A 20,632-nucleotide genomic window follows, 5' to 3' on the forward strand; every position below is an offset into this window, starting at 1 on the left:
CTAACAATTATTCAAAAGTTGTCTTTGGAAATGAAATTTAATCAAAACTAATAAAACAGATCCAGCAGTCGCAACTATACGTTAAATCGCGGATATCACAAAGTTGGCACAGCGACTGCGCATGCGCGCGGATTAATCTCATTGGGCTTTCTGTTTTAAGATTCTATGTTGTTTGTTTATATTTAAGCAGAGAAACATTAATGAATGAGATTAGAATACAATCCCCCCCCCCCCCCCAGTTTCACCGATACGAATTTTCTTTCCTTCTTGTTTTTCAGTTTTGATATATTTAAGGGGGAAGAAATTTTAAATGTCGGCGAAACTGGGGTTATCCATGAAAATATTTTGCGTGACATATATGTAATTGCACGCATATGAATGTGATACATCTAACTTTATAATTGAAAGCGAAAAATAGCACTTATTTATTGGTTTGCTTATTTTCTAAATCAATGCATTTTTCACTAACATAACACATTATGAATTGAAATATATGAGATATGTGTGTAGATATCCGTGTTTTGCAGTGATTTGTTAACAGACAAAATTTTTGCAATAAATTTAAGCAAGACTTTTGAAATGAGCTAAGTCCACACTCATACGCAGTCGCTGTGGCAAATTTGTGACATTCGCGATTTGACGTAGAGTGCAGTTGCATACATCTTTTGACACATTCAAATTTAAAATATGTAAAGACTTGGGGCTTTTTTTTATTTTACTTGGTCATAACATACGTTAGTTTGTCTTTTTAGTGAACTTTTAAACAAAATTAGGTATTAAACAAGACAAAGAGTTCCATCAAAAGAAAGATAAATCATCCAACAATTAAAATTATCCCATAAAACGTAAAATAATCCACGATTTAAGAAAAGAAGTCATCAAATAAAAATTAAAAAGCTAGATTAATATAGCCTGCAAGCAGGGCCGTGCCGTCCCTATGTGCAAGGTCGTGCGACGCCCGACGGCGCCAGAGTCAAAAAGGCGCCGAGCTCTACCAATTAAAAATGCTCCTAATGGGGGGATCAAACCTTCAACCAAAAAATAAAATTGAACTTTTCATTATATCTAATAGTGGCGATGAAATTATCTTGCTCATTAAAACAAGCAATCGTCCTCGCTGTCTATCTAAAAGGAAAAATTATTGTCTTGTTGTGTCTAAACATGCTATTCAAAAGCACAATCGTTTACGGTAAAAACACATGATGCTAATTAATGCATACTTTTGAAGTTTTCTTCACATTTGGAGCTGTGAATGCCATTACAGTATGACTATATATAATTTCACAAGGTTGAGCATACGAAGCGCAAGAAATGTGCTATTCCCCAGTTTGGTTTTTACGGTGAATATGTTGTATTATAATTTGTGCAATATGCCTTTTTGTGATTTTTAACTATTGTTCGTGATAATTCCACTGTTCTGTATTTTTTATGTTATCATACTTAAAAAATACGGTAAGCACAATTGCATATCATAAGAAATCTTCGCTTTAAAAGTTTTCAATAGGAACAGTTGAATCGTCAGATACTCCAACTCTCGTTCCTCTCCGTCCTATTTCTCTTTTCTTTATTATTTTTCTTTTTTCAAGTTCGTGTGAAAATAAGAAACATCTTAAAATGCTACTCCTCCGAATCATTCCCTCTCTCCCCTCCAAAAGCATCACGGAGCACCTCAAATTTCGTTTCCAGATGTTCAACTTCGCAAAATTTCCAGGGAAAGTCCCCGAATATCAAACAACATCACTTGAAACTACGTTCGAAAATCACCAAAACTGCGTTTTTGGAGCCTCGATTTCCAAAGATTGCCAACCCTAATGCTACCAAATATGGTCTAGCATATCGTTTTTAAGATTTCAATTTCAAAAAATATTCGGGCAAGGGCCTCCGAATTGCCTTCCTTTAATATCATCAAAAGATAGGTTTCTTAAAAATGACTTAAGAAAAATCTAAGTGGAATAGCTTCTGAACCTTTTCCCCTAATATCATAGAATATTGATTTAGTGTTTAGGACTTTAATTTTGAAAAAATTTCCAGGGAGGAGCTCCAGAATCTCCTTCCTGTAAAAATCTTCAAAGTTGTCTACAATTGCGTTTTTAGAAGTTCAATTTCGAAAAATTGGAGGGGAGAGGAGGAATTGATTTCCAACTATTTTTCTTCTTTTCAAAGAAAAAAAAAACATCGGTTGGAATGCCAGAATTCCATCCCTTGTTCTAACGTCAATAAAAATGGCCCTTAATCGCGTTTTAAGGCTTTAATTTTTGCAAATTACCGCGGAGCCCCTTGTACCTTTTTTCAACATAACACTACCAAAGACCGTTTGAAATTGCGCTTTTAAAACTACAAGTTTCAAAATTTTTGCCGGGGAGAACACCTGGACCACTCTCTTTTTAAAAGAGAATTTTCTTCCAATGTGCCCCTCTAAAACTATTTTCTAGTTACGCCACTTCTCCTGTTGTCATGTTTTGACAGGCATAAAGTTTTATTTATTATGCATCATTCAATATAGATATTCAAATTGGCGTTAACTTTCATATTTTAAATATTTTCCTTTTCCAAAATGCATTATTAGCATATGAGAGGAGCTGCTGAACTCCAAATAATTTCGAGACATGAAGTAAAAACGTACACCATATTCCAAAATTAATATTCACACATGATTTTTTGTATAAATTAAGTGTTAAGCGTATTTTTTTCCTTTTTATATTTGTCTACAAAACCTCTCTCAAGGTGTTAACTATATGTTCCCTGAACGCAAGTGCACAGAGGCGCTCATAAGATATTCGCACGACGGCGCCGATCAGGCTTGGCGCGACCCTGCCCGCAAGGGGCCATTCATTAATTACGTAAGGATGATTTTGGCAATGTTTGACCACCTCCCCCCATGTAAGGGTACGTAAGATATTTCAGGCCCCCCCCCCCTCCATTCATACGTAAGATTCCAATTCGTTTTTCAAAATAATAAAATAACGAATCTTACAACACCGGAATCGTTATTAAATTCACTATTTTTAAATTAAACCTTTTCGTGTAAAGAAATATTTACTAAGATGTTGGAATATAGACTGAATGTTTTTTCGACATTTTTTGTTTAAGATGTGATACTAATTAAGAATAAAACATGCCAGCGCGATTCTTTTATTATATTTTACACTAATCATTCTTTGTAAAACAAAGAAAAATTAGCTCATCTTAATACGATTTTTAACTTTCAGATGCAAATGAAATATGGTCCCTACGAAACTACTAGACCGCACGATTTCTAATATAAAATATCGACTTGGAAAATATTACGTAAGAATATGGTTGACCCCCTCCCCCCAAAGTAAGGGTATGTAGAGATTTTTCCATCGCGTCTTCCCCTTCGGGACCCTTACGTAATTAATAAATGACCCCCAAGTTGTAAAACATTAAAAAAAAAAAAAAAATTCATGAAAATGTTAAATAATAATCCGTCAAATAAAGAAGCTGCTATTAAGAAGCTAAATTTATTGCGAAGTTGTAAAATACTTGAAAACAATATGATTTAAAATATTGTATTTTATTATCCAAGCAGTTTTCTTTGCAACAGAGAGGATACAAGGATTGCAATAAAATTTAAACGGCCCAATTCACACCAAACGAACACTGAATCTTACTGGTCAGAAAATAACATGACGTAAAATTAAGCTTGCCATTATTGTGCCTTAAAAACACAAAACAACGTTGTTTCAATTGAATATTTATGACTTGAAATTCTCAATTCTAAAAATACATACAAAGTAATAACATCAATGCAAAAACATGTGATATCTCAGCAAAAAACAACCCTGTTGTAAAAATTTCCCCGCCAAGAAAACCTTTGACTCTTCTCCACAAAAAAGAAAGCCTTCATCCTAAACCAAAAAACCCTCAGCCTTAAAAACTCATGATATCTGGTTTGACCGCCAAGTATCGGCCAAACTATCATGCTCCCTGTTCTCCTCTTTCATCACACCTACTTCCGTTAGAACTTCCTCCCCACCTTCAACTCCTCAGAGAAATATGGATAGATTCTTTAAATTGGTTATCTAGTTTGGCGGGGAGCTTTTTGCTCACCAAGCAACTACCTCAATTAGAAAGGGGTGGGCACCCCTGACGTACCTGCTTCTTTTAGAGTTAAACGTGCAGTTCGAGTGAATAAACGTATTTATTACAAGCGTCTACTGTTGTTTGTGCTGATCAATATTTAAGAAAAATGTCACAATTTTGCTTAATTTGCAATACACTTTTGACTGAAGGTGAAACTGTTGTGCTGGGCAGTCGTGGAATGCCAACTTTAATCGATGCAAGTGTCTGGAGACGTTATAAGAATGCTGATTATTTAAGAAGTCAAATGTCCGTTACAATTCGCGTGGATTGCAGAAAATCATACACCCGGAAAAGTTCCATCTCTGCAGCAACGAGAGGATTAACACGCCAGTACTTCAAAAGTAAGTCCACCTCGTACTGTAGCGCGATTAAGTGAATTTGAATCCAACTTTTGTTTTTAAAAACACTGCTTATTTTGTGGCTGTGAAGCGGATGAGGAGGCTGAGAAGAAGAAAGCGCAGAATTATTGCAGAAAAAATTCATAAAGCAGCGACTAAATCGTACTCAAAATTAAAACATGCAAGGGCAGCTTTTGACACACCTCAGAACGATCTTTAGCTAATTTTAAAAGCATTCTTTGAATGCAAGTGTAGAAAATTTATGAATTTTTCTGCGATAATTCTGCGTTTTGTTCTTCTCAGCCTCTTCATCCGCTTCCTCGCCCCAAAATAAGCAGTGTTTTTTACAACAAAAGCTAGATTCAGATTCACTTAATCTCGCTCTAGTACGAGGTGGACTTACTTTTGAAGTACTGGCCATGTTCATTGGGGTGGATTGAAAAAAATCAAAATCTGATAAACGCTAAATAATAGCCCGGAAAAGTTGCCTTTTGTAAAGATATTTGGTTATGCAAAAGGATTTCGACCGCAAAAAATACACTGGTGTGCAAAAATTAAGGACGAAGTCGAAAAATTAGCATATCAGGTGAACGAAGAGGCAGAGCGGACAGAAAGACCAATCAGGAGATTAAGTAAGGTGATGTACGGTAGCACATGCGCAGATATCCAGGCAGACGTAATGGGGGAGTGTCTGAGTAATATAAAGCATGTTGACGGTGTAAGATCAGTATTTCTGGCAAAGAGATTGCACGCCGTATAGCAGTTAAAATCACACCGAGTTGCTGCCTCAGCGAGAAATGGCGAATAATCAATCTGTTAGACGACATCTGGATGCTTTTACCCGAGGTCGAATCATTGGGAAGTTGGAGGAAGGCCGCAGTGTGACAAGTGTGGCTGCAGAGTTCGGAATTGCTCACAGCATCGTTTCGCGACTTTGGAGACAATTTCAAACTACAGGAAAAGCTATCCGGGGGTTCAGTAGTGTTCGTCCACGAGGAACCACACCCGCAGATGACCGGTATATTGTCTTACAGGGCAGAAGAAACAGGCGGCAGACAGCGGGAGAGCACGACACAGGCGACTGGACGACCGATATCGCGTTTTACCGTGGCCAGAAGACTGCACGGTGGTGGTCTGTTTGCACGACGCCCTATACGGTGTGTACCTCTAACGCCTGCCCATCGGAGAAGGCATTCTCTGTGGTGCCGGGAACACCGGAATTGGAGAGACAATGAATGGGGACAAGTACTCTTTACAGATGAGAGCAGATTCAGTCTGAGTAGCGATTCTCATCACATACTCATCTGGAGAGAGCGGGGAAGCCGCAATCATCCCTCGAACATCATTGAAAGGGACTGGTATGGAGGTCGCTGTGTTCTCGTTTGGGGAGGCATCATGCTTGGTAGTCGTACAGACCTTCACATCTTCGACGCAGGTTCAGTCAACGGAATCCGTTATTGTAACGAGATTCTTCTTCCATATGTGCGCCTTTTTAGAGGCGCTATGGATCCGCAGTTCCTTTTCATGGACGATAATGCACCATGTCATCGCACAGTAGCTGCCGAACAGCTCTTAGAGAGTGAGGATATTGAACGTATGTATTGGCCGGCACGATCTCCGGATCTCAATCCCATCGAGCATGTATGGGATTTTCTAGGCAGACGCTTGGCAGCTCGTACCTTACCACCAGTAACGATTCGGGAGCTTCGATTGGCGCTGCAAAACGAATGGGCAGCAATGCCTCAACAACTCATTGACACCCTCATTCTCAGCATGGGCAGACGCTGTGAAACCTGCCTAGCAGTCGGGGGAGATCATATCCCCTACTAAAGAACAGATGTTTCTTGCTGGACACCCATCACAGGGATGTTTCGGCCTTCAGTCGCATTGCGCTCCATGCTACTTTTTCAATAAAGCTTCTTTTTATCCCTCTGATTTCTCTTTCAGTAAGTGTTGCTTACATTACACATGTCCTTACGTATTGGGGATCGTACGGTATTAAATGTGTTGATTTGGAAAGCTTTTGTACAAAGTTATATTGAAAAATCCGTCTCGTCCTTAATTTTTGCACACCAGTGTATCTTGAGGTGTCGCTCGCGCCTTGAAGTTGACCATAAATGCATAAAATCTGGAAAAAGTTACAATAATTTCATCAAATATCAAAATTTGATGTTATCGCTCTTAAGAGCAGGCTTTTTGTGTAGATTACACATTGCATAAGATAATTTTAATAATAAACTGTATTTTAAAGTTCCAAACATGCGTTGAATCTTGAATTTGACCAATATAGTGTCAGAATTGAATAATATCGTGTTGCTCCGTACTTAAGAAAAAATATTAGAAGTTATGATTTGTTAAAGTTTGCTTTCATATTAATTATTCCTTATATAGATACGGAAAAATAAGTAATAAAAGCATTTCTTACCTAGTAAAAAAAAATGTTAATTCTGCACTTAGCACATAACTTTGGCTCCAAATGTCAAATTTACCTATGATAGAGAATAAAGGTTAAGTATGAAAATTTTATAATATAAATGTGGCTTGCAACAGCCCACATAAGTCACCCTTTGAAACAAAAGACGTTGCTAAAGAAATTTTAATGGGTTTTGGGCCCTCAAACTGTAACCACATTGATTACAATAAAACATAAGTTTGTCATGCGGGTTGAAATATTTTACTTTTCATAATTTTCAGTCTTGATTGAAATTGTGTCCTGATGGTATTGTGGCTTAATATTTCTAGATTCTAATCTGACTCGAACAAATCCATCCCTTTTGATTAGACAACAAACTGTACCTGACACTTCTTTTTTATATTTTACCTATCGTCTCACTGCTTTAGTATGACATGTGAGGTTTTGAGTACCTGACACTTCTTTCTCTTATTTTACCTATCGTCTCGCTGCTTTAGTATGACGAGTGAGGTTTTGAAAATCATGCTACTCAGTAGGTACGCCATCAAGCAATTTCTTTCACAGTTTTATCGAAAGTCCCCTTTTTGAAAGAGGGAGCTGCCGAGTTTTAACCAGTTCTGCTTATCGATGAGCTCATAGTAGTCTCTCAGCTTCAAAATTAAAATCTGGAATTATAAATGTTCATTGTCCATCTTCGAACTGGTCGTCGTAATCCGTCTCGAAACAAGTTCTCTGATGATGGTCATCCGCAATGCCTAGTGTTATATTTTTTAGATTCTCAAAGTAACCAGTTTGCAGAACAAGAGCAGATGATCCAAGCATAGCACGATGGCAAGTTTGAAGAATTCGATTGTATAGCGAAAATTTACAATTCCAGATTTCATCTTGAGTTCTTTGATAAGCAGAAGTGGGAAAACTCGGATCATCTTCTTAAAAAAGAAATATCAGATAAAACTTTAAAAGAAATAGTGCTTGAGGGCATAACTACTGAATTATATGATTTCCAATACCTCACGTTATACTAAAGCAGTGAGACGATGCGCAAAATTTAGATGAGGAAGCGTCAACCACAGTTTGTTGTCTAACTAAGAGAGATGGATTTCTTAGAGTCAGATTAGAGAATCCAGAAATCTTACCTACAATGTATCACTAAGGCCAAACATTGTCAGGAGTTAAGATAATAATGCGACTCGCCAGCCAAACTATGTTTTATTGTATGAAATGTGGTTACAGTTTGAGAGCTCAAAAAACATTTAAAGAGGGTTGTTTTCAGGGGTATTTTTCTCAGTTTTTGGAGGGAGGCTCGTTTTTTTTTGGGGGGGGGGGGGGCTCCGCGATATTGAGGGGTGCGCCCATGCCCTTAGTGGGTTGGGCACCTTTGGGTACGTCAACGATGCCACACGGACTAGAATAGCCAGGTGTTATTCAAGGCCATGCGAGTTGAGGAGATTCTGTAAATGACTGGCTGTCTTTGAAGAGTACGCCATATCTGGGAAATGGTTTGGTCTTAGAGAAAAAGTCATAAAGACTATTTTTATAGAGAATTTTGAGATCTACAACTTTGGTCGGAGGTACTTTTCGATAAAACTTACCGTTTTTGAGAAAAATCCAAAAAACCTAAAATTTAGATCTTTGACCCCGAATAACTTTTTTAGCTCACATGGGATCGACGGGGACTTTTGGCACCTTATTTGTAATAGTAAAACCAAGGTCTCTACAAAAATTTGGCATTGTCGGAATTTTTGTTATTTGATCACTATTTTTATGTCTAAATTGACCAGACTACACAGGTCTAAGCTATAGTTGCAAATGATGTCGAGTATTGTCATTTAAAAGTTTGCATGAAGGGGAGGGGGGTTTCAGCGTCAAAAATTTAACTTTTTTTTGCGAATTTTTTTTTAGAAAATGGTTTGAATTAATTTATTGAAACCTTTTGTGAATTATTATGTATGGTTTTAAGAATATTCTATAAATTTTAATCAAAAAATATCCACAGACAAGCCGGTGACAGAGCTTTACTCAGAGCACCTTTCGAGAAAGATGATTTGCTGATGTTGCTATGTTCACTGTATCACAGCAGTGTTGCCAGATGGTCAAATCCAGATTTCCCCAATTCCCTTCCAACTTTTCCCCAAAAAGCGATGTTTTCTATCAAAATTCCCCAAATTCAAAAATTATTTTTCCACTAATATTTTCATAAAATGAATCGACTTCCTCCGATATTTTTGTCTCGTGAATTTTTTTTTCTTCCCCAAATAGCCAAATTTTCTTATAAAATTCCCCAACTTTTTTTTTCTTCCCATTTTCACTTTTTTTTTTTTGTCTTCTTTATCTCTATCTTTTTTTTTTTTTAAATCTTTACTAATAATAAAACTGAAAGTCTCTCTGTCCGGATCTCTGTGACGCGCATAGCACCTAGACCGTTCGACCGATTTTCATGAAATTTGGCAAAGAATTAGTTTGGAGCTTGGGGGTGTGCACCTTTAAGCGATTTTTCGAAAATTCGACTTAGTTCTTTTTCTATTCCAATTTTAAGAACATTTTCCCCAGAAAAATTATCATAAGATGGACGACTAAATTACCAAGTTATCATAATGTGGAACCGTAACGTGGGCAAGCCAATTGGCGAGAAATTCATCGTGCATTATTTGTAAATATACAGGGAAACCAAAATACCTTTTAATTTTCAACTACGGGCAAAGTCGTGCAGGTGCCACTAGTCATAAATACAAGCGCCTGACCGAGAGATAAGAAATAACCGAATATTTTAACTATTAATGCGAATTCAGTAGCATAATATTCCACATAATGCGAAATGCGAAGTCCATGAAGTTGAGCAAAGCTGAAACAACGTTTTTTTTTTATACAAACAATGTAACTACCAGCTGTCAAGACGTGAATTTAAATACAAAAAAAAAAAAACAAAAAAAAAAAATGCCCAGGTTTTCCCCAAGAAAAACATTTTCCCCCAAAGAATTCCCCTCAAAACCCATTTCCCCAAAATTTCCCCAGAGAGCACCAGATTTCCCCAAAATGGGGAAATTTCCCCCAATCTGGCAACACTGTATCACAGCTGAAATTTAACTGAAATCAAATTCTATTTGAATTGAGTCAAAGTATTAATTAATCCCACCCCGCCTATGTTCTCAGATCTTTTTTTTGTTGTTGTTTATCTGACTTTAAAATTTTTGGCGGCCATTTGAAGTTAAAAGGGCTATTTTTCACGAAAAATTCCACTATTTTGTTCGTATAAAACCCATTTAAAAAATTAAAAAATCCGAACTCAACGTAGGGGGGAGGTTTTTTATATGCAGAATGTGTGTACTAAAGTTGAAATGATTCGGTCAATTGGTTTTAAAATAGGAAGGAACACCGACTTTTGAAAAAGTGGTTTTGAGAAAAACTCGTCCAACATTTTTCTCCAACCCACTTTCAGGGAGCTGGAAAAACGTTTCCAGTTCCATAGAGTTCAGTCTCTGTAGCAGCTTCGATCTCCCCAGCCTCTTCTTTTTTCAGTATTTATTTATAGTATACTTAACTAACCCTAAGCAAGCACCACTGACATTTTGAGCGTCTGCAGCTGTCAGAATTGCTGCATTTTTCGGCAGCTGTCAGAGCTACAGTTTGAAGGAGCAGAGACTAAATACTTAATAACTTTGAGAATTTTGCTCAAAACGATTTCAAGTTTTGGGAATATATTTTTAAAATGTTTAACTACAAGACGAAAAAAAAAATCAATTTTTTGAAATTGCAAAACCCTTCCTCCTCCCCCCTTAATTCCTCCCAAATTATGCTAAAATAAGCAGTGTTCAAAATTATGAAGAGCACACAATAATTTGTTTAGGTAACAAATTAATCTAAGACACAAAAACGATAGAAAGCGAAATTTATCAACAGGAAAGAGCAACAACAAAAGGAACAAAATTTCTTAGTATGGGCTGAGAATTGTGTTTCTTGTAATGCAACTTTAATCTGCGACTCAATTCAAATTCTTTTTCTCTTGGAACCATGAATTTCTGAATTGGGAAGCAATTAACGAAATTCTGACAAAGAAGCAAAAATTTCCCCAAATATAGAAGCTACAAAGAGCAGCTCGCCTTCGCCTGACTCGTGGTTCCAAGTACAAATCCTGGATTTGCATAAAAAAAAGCTCTGAGAAACGAAGATATGTGTTGTGATACGGTATCGTGTCAAACCTCCATTAACTCGATAGTTGCAGAGATTCCAAATGTTTTGTTTTTACTTTTCAAAAAATAGTAAAAATATAATCAATAAAAATTGAAATATACTTTTCTACGATAACTTAAAATTAATGATAATAAAGGATTTATTGATTGACACTGATTCAGTCAATTGAATGTTTTTCTTCACTAAACAGAAAGAGCTGCAAAAGATTTTATTTTGTGATATATGTGAGTTTTGAGCAGGCCCGTCATTTCAAAGTTTTCCAGGGAGGGAAGGCAAAGGTTATGAATTCAATGCATTTTATAAGAAAAAAAAGCACCAAAATATAAGCAAAAATGCATAATTACATTATGTTCTCAAAATTCAGGAAGGGGGGGGGTAGTTGGCTCACCCTAATTGCCCAAATTTGAGGTGAGATATTTTTATCTACACTCCAAATTTTAATATTTTTTTCCTTTGGGAAAGGGAAAAAAATAAATTTCTTCATTGACTTTGATACATTGTCACACATAATACTTTTATAAAATGCAAACGCAGTTTTGGCTCCGTTAACCGAAATATGTGTGTCTTCTGATTTCACTCAAAAGAAAGAGCGGCGAGCGATTTTCTTTCTTTCTTTCTTTCTTCTTTCAGTACAAATGAATATTGAGCTGTTGAGTATTTTATTTAAATTCTAATTTTTGACAATAATGATTTATGTATTTATTTATTTATTTTGTATGGCAAATACTAAAAAAAGAAACAACTGCTTTTTATGAAGTTAAACGATTGCAAACTCAATATGTTCTTCTTAATATTAAAAGCCTTTGTAAAATATTGAATCAAAAATGTATTTCTCTTTAGATACTTATTTATTTTACCTACGTGATTGCAAAATTGTATATGTAGAGTAAGTTTTAGTAACGACTCAGTTCTATAATATCCAACACATTGGATTTTTTTCTATTAAATACATTGTCAGTAAGAAATTACTGAAATATTTCAATCGACTTAAGGCTCTTCTATACCGTCCATCTTGGATTTCGACGCTAATGCTTTCTCTACGGGAAAATCTGCTACCTGTGCAAAGCATAACACGAGAAATTACTGGAATATTTTCATGCGGTTTGTTTTAAACGATGGCTATGACACAGAACTAGATATGCGCTTTTTTATTTTTTCTGTAATTATTTTGAAATTTTTTTAATAGCATTTTAAAACTTTAAACGACTATTTTAACACGTTTGAAAAATGATATGGAAAAACTGAAAAAGGAGCGCAAAAGATTGAACATTTCTCTTTAAAAACATATTTTGAGTTTGTTTCTGAGACAATTTGTTCTATTGATATTCTCCACGGAGTAAAGCCTTGTTTTCGAAAAATTGTGAAAAACTGCGAAAAACACGCCTTTCACCAGACCACACCCATTTCCTCCCACTTTGAGGGGCCACTTTCTCTTCTCCCCCAGGGTCTTCAGGGTCTTGGGGTCTTGTCTTCTGCTTCTCCGCTCCTCCGCTTTGCCTCAATGGCAGGCAATAAATTACTGAATCCCTACTAATTACCATTCATTCTTTGTCGTTTTGTGTGTTGGTCTTGTATTTCTGTGACATCGACGAAACTCGTTCTAAAAAGAAGTTTTTTTCTTCTTTCGAGTTCTATTCGATAAGTTTTTGAAATTATTTAGGTGATATATTTTTCAATGCTGTTTTAATATAAGTACCCCCGTTTAAATGTAGAAGTTATTTTGTTTGAAAAATCAGTGAAAATTACCGCATCTTATAATGGGAAAAAAATTCGAAATGCCATTTTTATTTATGTATTTCTTTATTAAATTATTAATTTAAAAAATATATAGCCAAGTACAGTGATTGCGATTTATATCTCGATGTGAAATTTGTAAAAATATAAACGAATTCACTTAAAATACACTAGCCACATTAGGGGAAAAGTGGCGAGTAAATCATGAAATTTCCCACTCCTGAGTGTATGTGCAGTAGAATGAGATTAATCTGGCGATTATACATATTCCCCAGAGATTATTCAAAATGGGGTTGTTTCCTTCAGTCAGAAGTACTATTTTTAGTCACTGAAATTGATAGAATAAGCAAAAAAAAAAAAAAAACATGAAGCGAGAAAAAACTTTCATTTCCAGATGCTTATTTTTTAACATGTCCGATTTTGAAAATAAGACGTGGTCTTTATGACGTCACAAATGATGTACTTAGGCGCATCTGTGTATTGCGTTTTCACGTTATTGTATTCAAGAAGCGAATTAAATATTGCGCTCTACGTTTGCTATCAACCATATCGTTGCCATTACACTTGAGTAAAGATGCGAATTAAATATTACGCTCTACGAATGGCAACAGTGAATGGTATTTCATCATTTGTGATGTCATCGGCAGAAGCGTACATAATAAAAGCGTACCGATTAAAATAAATTTTTAAAATTATTAAACTTAGTCAAATTATTTAAAGAATGGTCAGATTCTATTTGCAACTCCAGAGCTCGAATACGCTACCTTGCGGTGATTAACAATATTAAAGAAAAAGGTAAAACATTCCATGCCACGTGTTTTCTTTGGGTAAATTACAGGCTTCAGACAGTTTGTTGTGTAATGTAATTTCAGAAGAATAGAAATGAAAGCTTCCCACAAACACGATCAAAAATTACTGTCATTCACCGTCAAAGCAGGTTATAAGTTACGGCATCTGTTTGTTCTACCTTTTACATCCACTATTAGACAGTGATTGCAGCGCCCCCTATAGTTTATTGGAGTTGCGAATGTTTTTAAGCATGCTCTTTCAGGAAAGGAAAAAAAAAAAAAACTTTTAATTTTGGAATCAACCCCATTGCCACTAAAGTTTTGAAATAGTCTTTGTTATAATAAAGCTGAAGTCTGTCTGGATGTCTGGAGGATGTCTGGTTGTCTGGATCTCTGTGACGTTATGTCCGTCGGACGTTTTGTCCCTCGGATGTTTTGTCCGTTGGACGTTTTGGTCATGGATGTTATGTCCGTGGACGTTATGGATCTGGACGTTATGTCCGGTTCCCGTGACGCGCATAGTGCCTTGACCGTTCGGCTGATTTTCAGGAAATTTGGCACAAAGTTAGTTTGTAGCGTGGGGTGTGCATCTCGAAGCAATTTTTCGAAAATTCGATTTTGTTCTTTTTCTACTCCAATTTTAAGAACACTTTCCCGAGCAAAATTATCATACGACGGACGAGTAAATTACCAAGTTATCATAACGTGGAACCGTAATATGGTAAGCCAATAGGCGAAAAATTCACCATACATTTTTTGTAATTATACAGGCGAACCATAAGACCTTTTAATTTTCTACTACAAGCAAAGCCGTGTGGGTATGACTACTATTTAATATTTATCAAATATATTTCTTGACTCGTAGTGGTGAATACAATAAAAGTCCATAGCTTTTCTAAAAATCAGGTCAGTTTGTATAGAAAAAATATTTTGCTTGACAATGTTCCTGAACTAGCAATATTAGTTAAAAATAATCGTCTCTTTCTGGAAGGATCAGATATATCACACACAACGATGCCTTTGAAAATGAAGTTTAGTAAAAAAGTTGCTAATAATTCGGAAAGTCACAGCAGAATGAGTCTGAATAGGTTATCTTACAAGAAAATGTTTTTCTTTAGAATATTGGCTTGGTTTGCTTTTTGATATCGAGGCTTTGTGTGTTATGCATTTACTTTCAGATCTTTAATTTTCAAGACTTTGACATTATATAGAATTCTAAATATGTAATTAAATTTGAAGTTCCGTTTTGTTTAGGTAAACATTAAATAGTTAATAATATAAACTTTTTTTTTTATAGAATTAAAACTATTATCTAATATACATTTTCCACGGCAAGAAATGAAAGTAATGTACAAAAAAAAGGCACATTTCAGTTTTTTAATTGAAATATTATTAGAAATTTTAATTGCAACCGAGACATTTTTCTTTTTTTAGACGATTGAGTTTTCTGGTGTTGCTTGAAAATGTTCAGTTTTTGCAATTAAGATCTCATTACTCCACAAATAATCCTAATTTATTGCATTATCCACGAATAGGAAATTATGTGAATAAACTAGTAAATTTGATAAACATTACATAATGTATCATATTTACCAAGTCTATTGAAAATTATGAATAATCGTCGCTAGTTATATATAATCAACAGTTTGTTTCCGTTACACACACACACGGCAGGGAGGTACTTGGGCACCCGAGTAGGAACGTAGGTGGTTTGTGGAACGCCAAAAAAAGAACCAAACCGTTCCAATTTTAATTTTAGGGCTTTACGATGCATCGATGCATCGTAAAGCCCTAATTCCCAGACATCATTTCATTGTTCTTTAACTTGAATTTGCAATAATTATTTTTACATTTTAAAGAAATTGTCTGCTTGTATTTTTACATTAATAAAATTTTTTTTAACATCTTTTATGTGTCTCTTTTTTCAACAAATACTTGCCTTTTGCTTTAGGCGGAGAGGGGGAGTGCAGGCCAGTCATTTCGATTTTTTTTTCCAATTGTGGAAAAAGGTGTACACTCTTCAAAATTTTTATAGAGAACCAACTAAAACCACGGCCTTTCGTACGTAAAGAATAAATGTTCAAAAATCAAGGGGGGGGGAATGTCAATCCCCCGTAAATGACGGGCCTGTGAGTGTGACTATGCGCATCAAAGTGGGAAATTATGGTGGTAAGATTCTGAAGTGAAGATTTGACTAAATCTTATAAAATACAGTCGAACCTCGTTAAAACGAACTTTAACGGATCATTAAAATCGATTATTCTTAACAGAATTCGTCTTATTCGAAAAACAAAAACAATGGGACAGAGAATACAAAAAAGTCCGCTTTAGAAGTAATTCTTTTTAAGCGTGTTCGAATTAACGAGGTTCGTCAGTATTGTCAAAAAAAAAGAAAAAAAAGAAAAAAAAAAGAAAGAAAACTAATCAGCTCAAAAAAGAAAAATTAAAATAAAAAATAAACTCAAAAAATTACGAAATTAACATACTCAAATATGACGAAATTAATTTGACGAAACTAATACTCTCAAAACTACGAAAATGATTGTCGATTTGACGAAACTAGAATGAAGAAATATTTCGTTACATTTGACGAAATTCGCATCTTCAAACCAGAGACGAAAGCAGTTTCCTCAATTTGACGAAATGTTCGCTCGGAGCATATCCCTGGAAGCGATTTCGTCAGAAACGAAGAAAATTTCGTCGAATATGAAAGTCCATTTCTGAGAGTGTGTTAACGTTGTTTCACTTGCTTTTAAACATTATTTACGTTTGGCGGACTAGAAGTATGGATTGATATAATTTGTTTTAATTCCAACTTGATTAACACTACCTTTTATGTATTTGTTTATTTTTAATTTAAAAAATAACTTATTTGTCAAAATTATTGACAGAAACAAATCTTTTCAATAATGCGCAATTAAATTTCGGCTGGAATTTTGTTTTTAAAACTATTATTTGTGTGTGTGTGTGGACATGGAGGTATATACTACTCTTCCACTGACCACTGAGTTCAAAATTCGTCACGTGTGTGTCGGTGGTTCTTCTTAAAACATAATTGGAACTTGGAACTCGATACTCGACCAAAGTGCTACTCGGTACGTCTCTAATGCATGAATTACTGAAAGGTTCTTTTGTTCAATGAAATGATAAAAAAATATTTCCTAACATGTTTCCCTTCGACATACTGGGTTGATAAAATTAGAATTTTTATCATATCCTCCTTGAATGTACGCGAACCTTTTGAACCTTTTTTTTTTTAATGCCTGGTCTGTGCTCGGCAGTTATAAAATGGCTTTTAACAATTTTCCAGTGCACAGTTCACCGTTTTTGTGTAATGTTAATTTTTGTTCTCAAGGTGTCCATTATTGTACTTAATGATATTGATCTGAATTATTTTCATTACTGCATTAAAAAATTCAAACCCTGAGCAGTTTTAAATCGAATGAAAGAAGTAGAAATACCTTTTCCGTCGGACTGCGATCTATTGTTTCCACTTTATATCATGTAACTTGATTTTATGTTATGTTATTAGGTAGTTTTTATTACTTGCTCCTTTCTTCGGATTGAAATGTTGCGTTGAAAACCCGAGTACAGTCAAATACATCAGTTGATATGAAAAAATAGATTCAAGGAACGGGAATTTATTTCTAACTTGTAGCATTGTGGAACTGATAAAATTTTATTCAGGGCGAATGACTAATGTCTGAGAATAACATCCATATTTATAGTGGAATATGTTTTTGTTTTTGTTAGTGATAGTTCTTGAAATTGCGCCTTTTATCTCAATGACTATTATACATCCCCCTCCCCCCTCGCAACGTTAATTTCTGTTCCCGCCCTCCGCCCCTGTTTGTAACTGAAAAGGGAAAAAAAACCTTAGAATGTTCCTATTTATTCTCAAGTATCACTTATTGTGATATGTGCAGTAGTTTCGGAAATTCGATTTTTAAAAATTTTGTTCATCATTTGTGCGCACCATGTTCAATATTGAAATTTAGATGATTAATAAAGCACTTGAATTTATATTATAACTTTTCTTTTCTCTCTTTTTTTTCTGCCTTCATTTCTCAATTCTATTTTCTACGCATTCTGCAAATTTTATAGTTTGCAGAATAAGTTAATTTCCTGACACATGGTCTTCTTTCTTCTTTTCTTCTGTCACCCTTTGGCGGGAGAACTTGAGTGGAAAACTCAGACAGCTTTCCCTGCTATTCCTTTCGCTGAATACTAAATTCTCGGAAATCGTAAGCAGTCAGCTCTAGAAACACTTTGAAACGAAAACACATGTTTACTGATTTACGGAGGGGAAACAGGCCGGGTGGGAAACATGTTTTGGAACAGGATCCTTCGAATCTTTCGCAGCTCTCTCTGCCCTCGTCCGATCGCAAAGACAGTACCTTCGGGCACAGCTTAGATTTATGGCTGTCCATTCACGTACTCAGTGATTGACGCTGTCCATCATGAAATCTGACCAATTAGCAGTGCAAAAAAAATCGAGTTAGACCCTCCCAGAAACACCCTCTGTGTTGCCACAGATTTCGTGATTTCGCCGTGTCAGATTTTACGGAGAGGTTTAGAAGAGCCTTAAGGGAACACATTTACTGTTATTTACATAATAGATAATAATTTTCATTTTTATGAAAGAGATATTTTTTGTTGTGTGATTTTTTTACAGAAAAAACACGTTTGAAGCAATTTAGAAATTAAGCTAAACAAGACAGAGAGAGAGATACATAGTCGGTCCACGGGAAAATTGGCTCGTTTAGTTCAGTACAAACTTCTTGTTTTACAAAATTTAATGATGACAAATGAAACTTTTTTTAGTTTTTTCTTTTTTATCGTTTGAAAATTATACCGCAGTTGAAATATAAATTTGGTTTATGTGAAAGAGGTGATCGTTGTATTTATGCAACATGCATCGAGTATTTGGGAAGGAAAAAAAAACAACGTTTGGATACATATATTTTACCGTATTTGATTGGTCTTAAGGAAGGTCTGAAAGAGTAGTGTGTTATATTTACAAATGGACGAATAGAGCTAAGTTTTTTTTTTTTTTTTTTAAATTCACGAGCAGAATACTTCCGAAAAAAAAACAGCTTCATAGGTTTAATACTGATTTGATATGTTGATGTGTAAATTTTTGTGACAAGTTTTGAGAAATGACATTTTGTTGCGAAAGATAACTTTCTTTTATTAATGCTTTTGGTGTAGGAAAAAGGATTCAGTTTTAAATAGCGAATAAAATATAAGGTGGTTCTTAAAAAAACGCACACACACAGATTGTTTATCGTTAGTCTTTCGATTTAAAATACATTTCATATGCAATTAATTTTAGCTTAATTTTTCATCTCATTTTAATTTAAAAATGTGACACATTTTTTGGACATAAAATTTACATAATTGTGTCTTAGCTATATTTGCACTTGCTTTAATTGAGCTGAGGCATAAGCGTGTGCTATTTCCAAGTGCAAAATTCGTTCATTTTTTTATATTCATTGTAAATAATACCTATAACAAGTTCTAAAGTAAACTTACCGTACCAAGAAATTTTACTTAGTCTCGTTTTTCTGAAATTCAGCTTCTTTTTTACTGTAAAAATGAGGGCAAACTTAATTTATCCTCACTTTCACTTTCAAAGATCTAGTCACCTTACATATTTTCTCTCAAAGATGCACTTTGTTACAACTGAAACACATGTAAGTAATTTTTATTACAGTTTGCGTTTTTCTCCTTCAACTGGTTTTCAGATTCATTTCCATTTTATTTCTTCCAGTAATTTGTCGTAGGTATGAAATTTGAAAATGCCTGGCACTCATCTATTAGGTTATTTATTTTGATGTTTTAATTTGTTTTCCTGTTACGACTCTTTTTTGCTCGTTTTTACTAAGTGAAATACATTTGTTTTTATTTATATTTGCGTTTTATATAAATTTCCTTCTAATCTGTATGCTTTGTGTGATTATACTTGTTCAGAAATCATTTTTTTTTTACTCTCCACTAACAACGTGCGTTTTGAAACGCGATCGATATAATATGATATAAATATTTGTCGTATAGATGAAAATTAAAAATTCAGTTCAAAATATTTTATTTGTCTAACAATTAGAAAGTATATAGTTGTATGATGTCATCAGAAGGTAAAGGACAGTATCTGCAATTTTTTTATTTTTTACTTATCTTTTCTTTTCATCTTTGTCATCTATTATACTTTAGCTTAATCTTACAAGCTTGCTTGCTTGGTTTCCACTGAACATAAAGCACGAAAGAAGCGTCAAATTCCAAAGTTTCCCTATTGTTAGTATGGAATCCAAAACAAGTTTCTTCAAATATCTCAAAAACTCATTTCTGGGTCATTCTTCAAAAAGTAACTTTTCTGTCACACGCTTTTTACAGAAAATACTTTAAGGAACAATTCATTTAACAATTCTTTTTAATCTTATCAAAATTATATCTATTTAAACCTACCAACAATTTTTTATTAATAATTTTTATTTTAGAATATTTTTGGTACACAATATGTGAATTCTCACCTCCATGGCATGTCACACACCTTGTGTGACTATTTATGTTGCTTAATAACTTGTGTAATTAAAAGTATATACTTATTTATTTATTATTCTTTTCACAAGGGTCTCAAATACTAATTGTTTACGTATATTTAATTTTTTAATATTGTATTTTAGTTTGTTTTAGTAGGATAAGGAGTCATGTCACACAATAAATTCTCACCACCGTTACCTAAACACAAAATGCTATTCCTCATTAACACGTTGCAGCAATGCCATCAAATTTTATTTCCCATGATACAAGGGAGCCCTTGTATGATGGAAAATAATTGTTTATTTTCCATGTTTATTTTCCCTTGTTTATTTTCAGCCATAGTTGAAGTTGTGAGATTTTTGTCGAAAAACAAAGAAATAGATTTTGCATTAAAATCTTAGTATGGTTATTCTGACTTCTCACCTCCGTGAACTTGAATTTCAGAGATGTAAATTAATATAAAAAAAAGAAGTGAACATGTTTTTATATCCTTAACATGTGCAGAATGTAGCAACAAATAGTAGAAA

Source organism: Uloborus diversus, chromosome 3, assembly GCF_026930045.1.
Source record: "Uloborus diversus isolate 005 chromosome 3, Udiv.v.3.1, whole genome shotgun sequence".
In the NCBI taxonomy this organism is placed as follows: domain Eukaryota; kingdom Metazoa; phylum Arthropoda; class Arachnida; order Araneae; family Uloboridae; genus Uloborus; species Uloborus diversus.